Here is a 15,816-nt window from a genome sequence, read left to right on the forward strand (position 1 = left end):
AGTTGTTTATTCCTGACTTCTATCCCACACAGAAATTCTTGAACAGAAATAGTCGATTACAAACCTGTAAATGACCAGCGTATAGCCACATATACGGAGGAGTTACATGTCTTGTCTCTCGCTAAGTCCATTACGCAACAAGATAGGCACATTGTCAGAAGAGAGTACATGTTACCGGGTTCACAAAGACACAGCTGTGCTGCGTTACGGATAAAAGGTGCATCACAATATGACTGTTGACTTTTTAAAAATATAGGGGCTCCGATATATCCATGATTAACGAAATGTCATCCTTTGCACTCGAAATGTCGGAAAAGTAACATATCAACGAAAAAGGATATCGACTACCGGCCGAAAAAAATATCGGCTGCACATGGTAAACATACTGCCAGTTTTAGAGCTGTATAGTTAAGTATTGATTTATTATTAGGTATTCTGTACATCAACAAGCTAGTAGTCTGCTTATCTCCCTTGGAGCAAGGATTGAAAGGAAAACTATGCACGTGTACGCTTGGAGATAACCACTTTGCTAACAATGATAACACAGGTTGGTGGCACATTAAAAGGTGCCCGATGGGTCCGTCGTTCGGTTACGTTATATATCAGATTTGTCTGGAACACTTCATGTCGAATTCCCTGTTAGTTTTTTTTCCATTTTTTTCCCCCAGCAAACGCCAGCAACCTAGCAGTTGTAGTGTCAAAATTGCGGTGTGGAGTTTATTGAGCGTTGCATTTTCCCTTGGTAGCACGTAGCGCCGAATAGATCAGCATTCCCTCATACGTTTCCGCCCACTGCAAAGACTAATCTTGTCATTTAGATTTTTTTTCATGAACCGGCCGGGATGGCCGAGCGGTTCTAGGCGCTACAGTTTGGAACCGCGCGACCGCTACGGTCGCAGGTTCGAATCCTGCCTCGGGCATGGATGTATGTGATGTCCTTAGTGGAGGGGACTGATGATGACCTCAGATTTTAAGTCCCATAGTGCTCAGAGCCATTTGAACCCTCTTTTTTTTTTTTTTTTTTTTTTTTTTTTGTTCATGAGTTTCAGCAATTGTTTTTGCAGACTGTCGATGTGAAGTGATAGCACACTAGTTGCGTCAAATTCTTTTTTTGTTTCTTTTTACGCAACTGGTGTGCTATTTCTTCACATTGGATATCTTGTTACTCCATTCACACCGCCTGCCCCCCCCCCCCCCCCCCCCCCTGGGTGCAATCGGACTACTTCTTCGTGCGATCTATACTTGCTTCACACAGTCAAAGAGAAAGATCGGGTGTGATGAAAGCTCAAAAAGAAGTAAGACTCCTTCTCACAGTGAAAGTTAAATTATGTTCTACTACAATTTCAAAAGAACGTCTTCGAATACTTATCTAAAATTGCGAAAAAAAGTAAAATAAAAATATCGGCATTCGATATTGACTTTTCGATGTCGATACATCGATAAATTTGCAGAATCTCATCGCCTATACAAACAGTCTTCTTTTGTTAAAAATATCGATGTATCTACGTATCGATATTTTTTATACAGCCCTACATCACAGTGTGCAAGTGAAATGTCGCAGCAAGTGTATACGTACTCCAACGTTGCGGTAAGCGGGACATTATGATTTTTCTAGAACAATATTTTCACTCTGCAGCGGAGTGTGCGCTGATATGAAACTTCCTGGCAGATTAAAACTGTGTGCCGGACCGAGACTCGAACTCGGGACCTTTGCCTCTAACCAACTGAGCTACCCAAGCACGACTCACGACCCGTAGCCACAGCTTCAACTCTCCTAGTACCTCGTCTCCTACCTCTCACTTGCTCGCGTAAGGCAAAGGTCTCGTATCCGAGTCTCGGTCCGGCACACAGTTTTATTCAGCCAGGAAGCTTCAGTATGGTTTTTATCGGCAAAATGTCTGAATTGCACATGGATTTACCATGAAGTGCTGGCCGTGTCCAGTTGCAGTGAAGTGCTGCCGGACAGATGTGGGTGGTGCTGGTCGGGAAGCGAAACCATCGACATCGATCACAATGTCTCGACAATCGAGGAACGGATTCGCAGCAATCGCAGATTTTTCGACGTTGAGGACGTTCACACAGCGGTTCTCGAATGGCCCCGTGGCCAACGATCGGATTTCTGCTGTGGAGGAACTGAATCACTTGCAGAACGTTCGATCGTTGTTCACAGGGACTGTGTGATGTTACTGAAAAATAGTGTCATGTATCTGCGCCACTTCGAAGTGTAGTGCAGGATTTAATAAAAGATGCTTGGCTGCTATAACAGTTTGTAACTTACTTTTTGAGTCCCCTCATATAACAGTAATTGTCTCAACTGACATGAAACACATCAGAACATTTACCGTGAATATGATCTATGGAATGTGGAACAGACCAACTCTACAACAGTTCTACATCTACATCTACATGATTACTCTGCAATTGACATTTAAGTGCTTGGCAGAGGGTTAATGTAACTTGAGGAAATGTTTAGTACTGGACGATAAAAAGTTTCTTCTGTCATGCACTGTAGTGACTGAGTGCAGACGTTCACAGATATTCGGGAGGAACAGGGTTCAGCTCAATGTTGGGCTCTTCCACTTCCGGACATAAAGTACAAGTCGTGCCTTCCTACTTAAGTTTTCCCGCGGTCTCTGTGAATTCATTGAGGCAAATTCCAGGACAGTTCCTTTGAAACGTTCACCACTGATTTCCTTTCCAATCAGAGGCTCTGCTTCATCTGTAATGATTTCATCGTCGATGTGACGTTAAACCTGATTCTTCATTCCTTTTTCTCCTGCCATGAGCGTCGAAGAGTCAACTGGCAAGTGAAGTGCGCGGGTTCGAACGCTCAGAACCGCTCGAAAATGTACACTACTGGCCATTAAAAATGCCACATCAAAAAGGAATGCAGATGATAAACGGGTATTCATTGGACAAATATATTATACTACAACTGACATGTGATTACATTTTGACGCAATTTGGGTGCATAGGCCCTGAGAAATCAGTACCCAGAACAACCACATCTGGCCGTAATAACGGCCTTGATACGCGTGGGCATTGAGTCAAACAGAGCTTGGATGGCGTGTACAGGTACAGCTGCCCATGCAGCTTCTACACGATACCACAGTTCATCAAGAGTAGTGACTGGCGTATTGTGACGAGCCAGTTGCTCGGCCACCATTGACCAGACGTTTTCAATTGGTGAGAGATCTGGAGAATGTGCTGGCCATGGCAGCAGTCGAACATCTTCTGTGTCCAGAAAGGCCCGTAAAGGACCTGCAACATGCGGTCGTGCATTATCCTGCTGAAATGTAGGGTTTCGCAGCGATCGAATGAGGGGTAGAGCCACGGGTCGTAACACATCTGAAATGTAACGTCCACTGTTCAAAGTGAAGTCAGTGCGAACAAGAGGTGACCGAGACGTGTAACTAATGGCACCCCATACCATCACGCCGGGTGATACGCCAGTATCGCGATGACGAATACAAGCTTCCAATGTGCGTTCACCGCGGTGTCGCCAAACACGGATGCGACCATCATGATGCTGTAAACAGAACCTGGATTCATCCGAAAAAATGACGTTTTGCCATTCGTGCACCCAGGTTCGTCGTTGAGTACACCATCGCATGCGCTCCTGTCTGTGATGCAGCGTCAAGGTTAACCGCAGCCATGGTCTCCGAGCTGATAGTCCATGCTGCTGCAAACGTCGTCGAAATGTTCGTGCAGATGGTTGTTGTCTTGCAAACGTCCCCATCTGTTGACTCAGGGATCGAGACGTGGCTGCACGATCCGTTACAGCCATGCGGATAAGATGCCTGTCATCTCGACTGCTAGTAATACGAGGCCGTTGGGATCCAGCACGGCGTTCCATATTACCCTCCTGAACCCACCGATTCCATATTCTGCTAACAGTCACTGGATCTCGACCAACGCGAGCAGCAATGTCGCGATACGATAAACCGGAATCGCGATAGGCTACAATCCGACCTTTATCAAAGTATGTATGAGGGATCGGCTGGAAACTTTCCTCATGTGAGCACGTTGTAGGTGTCGCCACTGGCGCCAACCTTGTGTGAATGCTCTGAAAAGCTAATCATTTGCACATCAAAGCATCTTCTTCTTGTCGGTTAAATTTCGCGTCTGTAGCACGCCATCCTCTTGGTGTAGCAATTTTAATGGCCAGTAGTGTAACTTGAAGAAATGTTTAGTATTGGACAATAAAAAGTTTCTTCGGTCATGCACTGTAGTGACTGACTGCAGACATTCACAAATATTTGGGAGGCACAGGGTTCAGCTCACTGTTGGGCTCTTCTACTTCCGGACATAAAGTACAAGTCGTGCCTTCCTGCTTAAGTTTTCCCGCGGTCTCTGTGAATTCATTGAGGCAAATGCCAGGAAAGTTCCTTTGAAACGTTCACCACAGAGTTCCATTCCAATCAGAGGTTCTGGTTCATCTGTAATTATTCCATCGTCGACGTGGCGTTAAACCTGACTCTTCATTCCTTTTTCTCTTGCCGTGAACTAAGAGTCACCTGACAAGGGAAGTGAGCGACCTCGAAAGTGCAGAACCGCTCGAAAATGTACTTAGTACATACATCGCTCATCCCAAAAAACAGGGATATCAGCCAATCACATGCAAAAATGCGCATCTAACGATGACAGATATTTCAGTGAACACCTGCTCGAGATCTAAGAGAGAAAATCTGCTGAGACGAAGAAGCTAAATATCGATATAATAAGACCAAAAACACAAATATTTCAGTGTCGCGATCTTCCTTCTGCTTAAAATACGAGGGACGTTCAGTAAATAAGGTAACACATTTGTTTTGCGAAAGCAGGTTGGTTTTATTCAGGGCTCCAACACACCATGCTATTCCCCGCTCTTTTGGCTACAGAACCCTATTTTACAACATAATCTCCATGCAGTTCAAAGCTTCACGCCACCTTACGGGGAGGGCCTGTATGCCCGCACTACATCTACACGGATACTCTGCAAATCACATCTAAGTGCCTGGCAGAGGGTTCATCGAACCACCTTCACAATTCTCTATTATTCCAATCTCGTATAGCGCGCGGAAAGAACGAACACCTATATCTTTCCGTACGATCTCTGATTTCCCTTATTTTATCGTTGTGATCGTTTCTCCCAATGTAGGTCGGTGTCAACAAAATATTTTCGCATTCGGAGGAGACAATTGGTGATTGGAATTTCGTGAGAAGATTCCGTCGCAATGAAAAACGCCTTTCTTTTAATGTTGTCCAGCCCAAATCCTGTATCACTTCTATGACACTCTGTCCCATATTTCGCGATAATACGAAACGTAGCTGCCCTTCTTTGAACTTTTTCGACGTACTCCGTCAGTCCTACGTGGTAAGGATCCCACACTGCTCAGCAGTATTCTAAAAGAGGACGGACAAGCGTATTGTAGGCAGTCTCCTTAGTAGGTTTGTTACATTTTCTAAGTGTCCTGCCAATGAAACGTAGTCTTTGGCTAGCCTTCCCCACAACATTTTCTATGTGTTCTTTCCAATTTAATTTGTTCGTAATTGTAATACCTAGGTATTTAGTTGAATTTACGGATTTTAGATTAGAGTGATTTATCGTATAACTTAAATTTAACGAGTTCCTTTTAGCACTCATGTGGATGACCTCACACTTTTCGTTATTTATGGTCAACTGCCACTTTACGCACGATTCAGATATCTTTTCTAAATCGTTTTGCAGTTTGTTTTGATCTCCTGATGACTTTATTAGTCGATAAACGACAGCGTCATCTGCAAACAACTCAAGACGGCTGCTCACATTGTCTCCCAAATCGTTTATATAGATAAGGAACAGTAAAGGGCCTATAACACTACCTTGGGGAACGCCAGAAATCACTTCTGTTTTACTCGATGACTTTCCGTCAGTTACTACGAACTGTGGCATCTCTGACAGGAAATAAAAATCCAGTCACATAAGTGAGACGATCTTCTGTAAGCACGCAATTTCACTACAAGTCGCTTGTGTGGTACAGTGTCAAAAGCCTTCGGGAAATCCATAAATACGGAATCGATCTAAAATTCCTTGTCAATAGCACTCAGCACTTCATGCGAATAAAGAGCTAGCTGTGTTTCATAAGAACGATGTTTCCTAAACCCATGTTGACTGTGTGTCAATAGACAGTTTTCTTCGAGGTAATTCATAATGTTTGAACACAATATATGGTTGACGTCGACGTCAGAGCTAATGCCTTGTTGCATGAATAACCTCCCCATCATCGACGTAGTGTTTCTACATCTAAATTTATACTCCGCAAGAGACCCAACGGTGTGTGGCGGAGGGCACTTTTCGTTCCACTGTCATTACCTACCTTCCTGTTCCAGTCGCGTATGGTTCGCTGGAAGAACGACTGCCGGAAAGCCTCCGTGCGTGCTCGAATATCTCTAATTTTACATTCGTAATTTCCTCGGGAGGTATAAGTAGGGGGGGAGCAACATAATCGATACCTCATCCAGAAACGCACCCTCCCGAAACCTGAACAGCAAGCTACACCGCGATGCAGAGCGCCTCTCTTGCAGCGTCTGCCACTTGAGTTTGCTAAACATCTCCGTAACGCTATCACGCTTACCAAATAGCCCTGTGACGAAAGGCGCCGCTCTTCTTTGGATCTTCTCTATCTCATCTGTCAACCCGACCTGGTACGGATCCCACAGTGTTGAGCAATACTCAAGTATAGGTCGGTTTTGTAAGCCACCTCTTTTGTTGATGGAATACATTTTCTAAGGACTCTCCCAAAGAATCTCAACCTGGCACCAGCCTTACCAACAATCAATTTTATATGATAATTGCACTTCAAATCGTTCCGTACGCATGCTCCCAGATATTTTACAGAAGTAACTGCTATCAGTGTTTGTTCCGCTATCATATAATCATACAGTAAAGGATCCTTCTTTCTATGTATTCGCAATACATTACATTTGTCTATGTTAAGGGTCAGTTGCTACTCCCTGCACCAAGTGCCTATCCGCTGCAGATCTTCCTGCATTTCGCTGCAGTTTTCTAATGCTGCAACTTCTCTGTATACTACAGCATCATCCGCGAAAATCCGCATGGAACTTCCAACACTATCTACTACGTCATTTACATATATCGTGAAAAGCAATGGTCCCATAACACTCCCCTGTGGCACGCCAGAGGTTACTTTAACGTATGTAGACGTCTCTCCATTGAGAACAACATGCTGTATTCTGTTTGCTAAAAACTCTTCAGTCCAGCCACAGAGCTGGTCTGATATTCCGTAGGGTCTTGCTTTGTTTATCAGGCGACAGTGTTGAATTGTATCGAACGCCTTCCGGAAGTCAAGGAAAATGGCATCTACCTGGGACCCTGTATCTAATATTTTCTGGGTCTCATGAACAAATAAAGCGAGTTGGGTCTCACACGATCGCTGTTTCCGGAATCCATGTTGATTCCTACACATTAGATCCTGGGTTTCCAGAAATGACATGATACGCGAGCAAAAAAACATGTTCTAAAATTCTACAACAGATCAACGTCAGAGATATAGGCCTATAGTTTTGCGCATCTGCTCGACGACCATTCTTGAAGACTGGGACTACCTGTGCTCTTTTCCAATCATTTGTAACTTGCGGTACACGGCTGTTAGAAGTGTAGAATCGAACTGGTATCCCGTCGGGTCCAGTGGGCTTTCCTCTGTTGAGTGATTTCAGTTGCTTTTCTATTCCTTGGACACTTATTTCGATGTCAGCCATTTTTTCGTTTGTGCGAGGATTTACAGAAGGAACTGCAGTGCCGTCTTCCTCTGTGAAACAGCTTCGGAAAAAGGTGTTTAGTATTTCAGCTTTACGCGTGTCATCCTCTGTTTCATTGCCATCATCATCCCAGAGTGTCTGGATATGCTGTTTCGATCCACTTACTGATTTAACGTAAGACCAGAACTTCCTAGGATTTTCTGTCAAGTCGGTACATAGAATTTTACTTTCGAATTCACTGAACGCTTCACGCATAGCCCTCCTTACGCTAACTTTGAGATCGTATAGCTTCTGTTTGTCTGAGAGGCTTTGGCTGCGTTTAAACTTGCAGTGAAGCTCTCTTTGCTTTCAAAGTAGTTTCCCGTGTAGTGCATCCTTCATTGGGCCAAAGAGATCAAAGTTGGGAGGCGGGAGATCAAGGCTGTAGGTGGATGAGGAATTACAGTCCTATGAAGTTTTGTGAGTTCCTGTCGGCTGCGCACAATTGTATGAGGCCTTGCGTTGTGTTGGAGCAGGAGAAGTTCGTTTGCATTTTTGTGGCGACGAAGACGCTGAAGTTGTTTCTTCAGTTTCCTGAGGGTATCGCAGTACACTTCCGAGGTGACCGTTGCACCTTGAGGAATGACATCTAACAGAATAACTGCTCCAGAGTCCCAGAAGGCCGTCGGCATGACGGCATGGCTGAGGGTGCGACTTTATGACTTTTTCTTTGAAGGAGAGGTGGTGTGGCGCCAGTCCTTGGAAGACTTTTGTTTCCTGCTGGAAGTGATGAACCTACGTTTCACCGACAAAATATTGTCACGACCAACAGAGATGTCTAGTTGAGCAGTGATCAATGTGAATTGTGATCCGTCGATTACCACGGTTGCGTGTGTCTGCACTTTCCAACACTGCAGGAGTCAAATCTGTGTGCGGCCGTCCGGCCGCGGGACATCGGTAAGGTTTGCGTGACCTTGTGCGGTGATGATATACGCCGCGCTCAAGTGCCCAACGTGATTTTGTTCACTGCCAGGCCCACGTAGACACTCTGCAAGCCTCTATGAATATTCTCGCTGTGCTGGCTTTCCATCTAAAGGAACTCAATTACAGCTGGCTTCTCGGAACGCGTCTCCATTACAGTGGTCATTTAGAAGCCTACACGTATCGCAGCCACCTATCGGAGATTCATAAAACTGTAGGGGCTGAATTGGGAATAATCCACGACATCCAACAAAAAGTTCCGCATGTTCTCCAACCGAAACTAACCAAGAAAAAAAAATGTTTATTGAACGGCCCTCGTAATTATGCTGTATGAACAACAAAATTTTTCTACTGACCTGGTAGTGTTGTACAGCTATTCACTCTCGAAAGTGCAGGTGCGGTCAAAACAAAGTGGAACTCAACAATATGTAGATCTGACTGAAGTCGCTCTTTCACGTTCGACATTACTTCTTCGTTCAAGTAGTCCAAAGTCGAACCCCACACTAATTACATTTTCAAATGATGATACTGGTATGTCCCTGTCTTAACCTGTCTTTTACCAGGTGTATTGTAACATAGGTCACTATTTCCGTGCAAGAATCTGATTGTACAGGACAGTACAATAATGAAGTATGAAGACCTAGTCCTCTTGTTTTCTTTGAGTACACTCCCCGGTGATTAAAAGACTGATCTCTGCAGTTTTACATGTTGGTTTTCACATTGCAATCATCACTTTGAGCTTATATTGCGTAAAAATGTACACGTCAAGAGATTGGCAATGGCTGTCTTCGGTGTGTTTTCGATCACACTACACCGATGTTTGTTTCTGCTCGTTACCAAAATTCTCCTCTTAGACCGTGAATAGGTGATTATTCAAATGTCCCTCCCCGCGCAATTTGCCATGCGAATGGCTCATACCGCTATTTTTGGAATGAGCGATTTATATTCAAAGCACATTTTGTTACGGTTCGCCTTCCCTTGTAATCCCAAACGTCCTTTGTGGGCGTAAAAGAGTGCAATAATTAGCCCTTATTCGTTAGAGACCACTCGACGTGTTAATGCAGTCAGGTTTTTGATAGGTTTTATCAGTCCGCTTTACCTTACCACAAGAGCAAAAATATTTTTCCAGTGACGTACAGCTGAGTTCCGCGATGTCTCAGACATTCGTATTCAGTGTCCAAATCGTTGTGTTGGCAGAAGAGCCAACACCGTGTTACTAGTGGAGGCCGAAATGCACGCGTTGTAGCTCACTCAGGCTGGCTTGAGGAGGGAAGGACTATACTGACGTGAGGTCTGGAACATGACAAGGAATTAGAATTCAGAAAGCGGACGTAATTAGTTTGATACTTAACTTTAATCCATTAATGATGAACGTCGCTCTTGACGGTACATGAGTCACAATATTGTCTGTTCAGGATTAATTCTAATTACTGAATATGGCGCCTTGCTAGGTCGTAGCAAATGACGTAGCTGAAGGCTATGCTAAACTGTCGTCTCGGCAAATGAGAGCGTATGTAGACGGTGAGCAATCGCTAGCAAAGTCGGCTGTCCAACTGGGGCGAGTGCTAGGGAATCTCTCTAGAGTCTAGACTATACCTGCCGTGTGGTGGCGCTCAGTCAGCAATCACTGATAGTGGCGACACGCGGGTCCGACGTATACTAACGGACCGCGGCCGATTTAAAGGCTACCACCTAGCAAGTGTGGTGTCTGGCGGTGACACCACACAAATAAAATAAATCAAAACGTTCATCATCCTGAAGGTCAGTTTAAATGCAGCATTGCCTTACTAGGAATGGTCCCATCAGGACTATATCTCTACTTTTCTCTGACTTCTAAATAATACACTCGTGGTTTTCTCTGACTTATGAACAATGGAAAGAGATTACTCAGCAGTACTTTTGCTCGCCACACTCTTTATTCGTCCATTATAGCGACTATGGTTTTTAAATGAAAAGTTGTATACTCTAACGGGATTTCATAACGTCTAGCAAAAGTGTAATGTACAAGGTTGGTTAATTTTTTCATGAAATACATAAAACTGTGTGTTAAATGTGCTGACTGCGAGACCCCACTTTGTCGACCCAGTGATGTTTACGTGTTAACAATAAGAGTGGTAATGCATAGTGCTGGTAACCTTGTTCCTCACTTTTCACACATCGCCAATCACTTTTTGCGAATGAGATTTTTAATTACGGAGCAACGACAGTTCAAATTGTTCCAGTCAGTACGTCGTCTTTCACTAACTGTGAAACGCGGAAATATTCCTAAACGGTCGTTGATCTAATGTTTTACAACACGTTCTTCATCTATAATTTTTTTGGTAACCTGGTTTTTGGACGTCATTATAATTCATATATTTCATATGTACATTCGACATGTGTCCTGATAATTATGTCGAAGTTTCTCTAATCAGATATTTAGCATGAATGAGCACTATGTTCTTGTATCGGGCATAGACGTGTAAACGTAGAGCGCTTACAATTAGTTGCACTGCCTTCTCTATATATGGGCAACTCTCGAGCACACTGCGCATGGGACTTCTCTGAAGAGTGTGCAGTAGAGTTCGGTTCGCGAACTAACGGGTTCAAAGGAACAGTTCATCAAGATGAACGAAACGAGCGATGAACGAATTCTAAGGAATAGTCATTCATAGTTCACTTCGGTCATGGCTTTCTACTTATAGTTACTGGGAACGGGAAACGGTCCGTCTCGTTCCCGCAACTGCATGTCGGCTGGTCTCGTTTCAGCTTCGGTCTTGTACCCATCTGTCTCGGTCGGCCGGACTCGTCCTTCTTCGTGTGGCCACTTCCGACGCAGTTCCTCTGCCGACTGCTCGTAGTTAGTTCAGTATAGATTTGTTCATTTCATTCACTACGCACGCCCATTCTAGATCTGTTTCAAATCCTTTTTTAACTCTGAACATCTGGTTCTTTTCGTATTCTATTCAGTGTCCATGACCGGTAATTAAAATGTAATTTATAATTACGTAAATCACATACAATTACATGGTATGTGATACATACATCTTTTCAGTTAAATGGTTCAAATGGCTCTGAACACTATGGGACTTAACTTCTAAGGTCATCAGTCCCCTAGAACTCAGAACTACTTAAACCTAACTAACCTAAGGACATCACACACATCCACGCATGAGGCAGAATTCGAACCAGCAACCATAGCGGTCGCACGATTCCAGACTGTAGCGCCTAGAACCGCTCGGCCACTTTTCAGTTAACAAAATAGCATATCAGCTTACTTCACTATTTCGATAAACAGCAGAAGAAATGCTTGCAAAAAAGCAAGAATTTTTTGTTATTATACATGCAAAGGAAGTCGCCACGGCAAACACGAGTGGCCATTTTCGGTCTTTGTTTTGACCCAAGGTAAAAGAGCGTGTTCATTGTAATGGAAGGCAGACCGACTTACAAAAGAATGAAGTCCGCGTTCCATAATCGAGTGTCTGATGTCACATTTTGTAAAGAGAATATGATAACTTCTACAATACTTCAGTGGTACAGGGTGGCGCACTAAAAATCGACCTCGAGTACTACACTGCTCATTGTCGTCTACCAATCGTTAGCTGTTGTTTCGAAGTTGTTGTTTGCGTTAGCTTATTTGTTATTTCTTCACTGCTTAATTATTACATGTTTATCTGTTCTGCTCGTAGCGGTCAACAAATCCTGCGTAATTGGCGAGCAGTCTGCACTCGGGGCTGGTTTTTCGTCCGTTACCTTATAATATTTCACTGCGATCAACCACATAACGTTACAGTTGGCTAAACTAGCGGTTTTGCAGAATCATGAAAATTATAAGTGAGTGAGAATTCTGTTATGAGTAAAAACTCTGTACTCCAGGGCGGAGGTGAATTCCCCCTCTTGGCGCCTGGAAATCTTCAGTCACATATGCTACTAATTTTTAGTTTCTCATAAGAACCGTATATCAAGCACAAATGAACGGTGCACGAGTAAAAATTAATGGTTCCCAAAAAAGAGCGATCACCAGTGAAGTAGTTCCCAATGATGAACGCGTTTGCCCATCTCTAGTGTGCAGCAGCCCTCGCTGCAGTCCGGCTTAAACCGGATGCCGTTTAACGCCTCTCAGTGTGCTGTCACTTCCGCAGCGCAAAGCTCTGCGCCTTTGCAGTAGAAGATCCGTTTGTAACGTTTAGGTTCGTGTACCGTAGAACGTGCGATGAAAGAAGTCGAGAGGCATAAACGAGACATTAGCGAGACCAACACCATAGGTAAATTTCAGAGGTTTTGTATGACTTTTTACACTATGTACAATATAATGCCTCCTCCGACGTACATAGTCCAGTCACACTGATGTGACCACCACCGATGTTCGACGCTAACGTGTAATAACCGCTCACAGACGGCAGGTGGCAGCATTATCAGCGGAGGGTACACAGGGTGGTCCATTGATAGAGACCGGGACAAATATCTCCGCCGGCCGCTGTGACCGAGCGGTTCTAGGCGCTTCAGTCCGGAAGCGCGCTGCTGCTACGGTCGCAGGTTCGAATCCTGCTTCGGGCATGGATTTGTGTGATGTCCAAGGTTTAAGTAGTTCTAAGTCTAGGAGAGTGATGACCTCAGATGTTAAGTCCCATAGTGCTTAGAGCCATTTTGAACCAAATATCTCACGAAAACGAAAAAGCCAAAAAGCACGAAACTCGTCTAGCTTGAAAGGGGAAACCAGATAACGCAATGGTTGGCTCGCTAGATGGCGCTGCCATAGGTCAAACAGATATCAACTGCGTTTTCTGAATAGGAACCGCTATATTTTATTACGTATGCGTGTAGTACGTAAAGAAATATGAATGTTTTACTTGGACCACTTTTTTCGCTTTGTGATAGATGGCGCTGTAATAGTCACAAACGTATAAGTACGTAGTATCACGTAACATCCCGCCAGTGCAATCTCAATGGTGCAATGTATGCTGATTTCCTACGTAATATTCTACCGATTTAGCTACAAGATGTTTCACTGCATGACAGAATGGCGATGTACTTCCAACATGATGGATGTCCGGCACATAGCTCGCGTGCGGTTGAAGCGGTATTGAATAGTGTATTTCATGACAGGTGGATTGGTCGGCACGTTCACCGGATCTGACGTCCCCGGATTTCTTTCTGTGGGGAACGTTGAAGGATATTTGCTATCGTGATCCACCGACAACGCCTGACAACATGCGTCAGCGCATTGTCAATGCATGTGCGAACATTACGGAAGGCGAACTACTCGCTGTTGAGAGGAATGTCGTTACACGTATTGCCAAATGCACTGAGGTTGACGGACATCATTTTCAGTATTTATTGTATTAATGTGGTATTTACAGGTAATCACGCTGTAACAGCATGCGTTCCCAGTTCACAAAGGTACATGTATCACTTTGGGACAACCGAAATAAAATGTTCAAATGTACCTACGCTCTGTATTTTAATCTAAAAAACCTGCCTGTTACCAAATGTTCGTCTAAAATTGTGAGCCATACGTTTATGACTATCACAGCGCCATCTATCACAAAGCGAAAAATTTGGTCCAACTAAAACATTCATATTTCTTTACGTACTACACGAATATGTAATAAAAATGGGGGATCCTATTTTAAAAAATGTAGTTGATATCCGTTTGACCAATGGCAGCTCCATCTAGCGGGCCAACCATAGCGCCATCTGGTTTCCCCCTTCAAGCTAGAAAAGTTTCGTTCTTTGTTGTTTTTTCGTTTGACGCTTATTTCGTGAGATATTTGGCCCTGTCACGATCAATGGACCACCCTGTATGAAGCGTGTCTGGGGGAGGGGGGAGTGGAAACAGTGCAGAATGTCGTAATGCGGAAACGGGGAGATTTATCAGACGTCCAAAAGGGCGTGATCATTGGCTATCGCGCCAACGGTGGAATCATTTTCGAAACGGCTAAGTTCGTTTGCTTGCCGCTGTTGTTAAAGCATACCGTGCATGGCAAAAGGCGCTACCCAAACCGGTGCCGATGCAACTGTGGTGCACCACGGGACATAGATAACAGGGGTGAAAGACGGCTACAGAGATGTATACGAGCGATTACACGTGCATGAATCGTGTTTTGTGTTCCATTGGAGAGATGCCGGTTGCAGTGTACTGCGCGAAACGTCTGAAAGCGTACACCCTGCAACAATCATCGGAAGGGTCCAGCCGGAGGTGGAAACGTTATGGTATGAAGAACGTTTTCTTGGTGTTACCTGGACGATCTCGTATTTCTGCAAGGCACAGTGGATCAATACTCGTGTACATCTACCCTTGGGTACCATGTCCACCCCTATGCGCAGTTTGTTCTTCCTCAGCACGATGAAGTCTACCAGCAGGACATTGGCAGCGTACGTACATGGTTCGAAGAGCACCAGGATGAGTTTACTATACTCCCCTGACCACCAAACTCCCCGGATTTAAACCCAGTTGAGAGTCATTTGGAGCTCCTCGATCGGGCTGTTTGCGCCATGGATCCCTCAATCAAGAAACCTAGCACAGCTGGCCATGTAGGTATCTTCCAGAACCTTATTGACTCTAGAATGAGATTTTCACTCTGCAGCGGAGTGTGCGCTGGTATGAAACTTCCTGGCAGATTAAAACTGTGTGCCGGACCGTGACTCGAACTCGGGACCTTTCCCTTTCGCTGGCAAGTGCTCTACCAACTGAGCTACCCAAGCACGACTCACGACCCGTCCTCACAGCTTTAATTCCGCCAATACCTCGTCTCCTACTTTCCAAACTTCACAGAAGCTCTTCTGCGAAACTTGCAGAACTAGCACTCCTGGAAGAAAGGATATTGCGGAGACATGGCCTAGCCACAGCCTGGGGGATACTTCTAGAATGAAATTTTCACCATGCAGTGGAGTGTGCGCTGATATGAAACTTCCTGGCAGATTAAAACTGTGTGCCGGACCGAGACTCGAACTCGGGACCTTTGCCTTTCGCTGGCAAGTGCTCTATCAACTGAGCTACCCTAGCACGACTTACGACCCGTCCTCACAGCTTCATTTCTGCCAGTACCTTGTAGCTCAGTTGGATGCCGGCACGGTGGCTCGGTGTGTTCAGTCACTGGGCTGCGTAATAAGAAAAATAAATAAATAAATAAATAA

The sequence above is a fragment of the Schistocerca piceifrons genome, chromosome 8 (genome assembly GCF_021461385.2).
Source record: "Schistocerca piceifrons isolate TAMUIC-IGC-003096 chromosome 8, iqSchPice1.1, whole genome shotgun sequence".
Lineage (NCBI taxonomy): Eukaryota > Metazoa > Arthropoda > Insecta > Orthoptera > Acrididae > Schistocerca > Schistocerca piceifrons.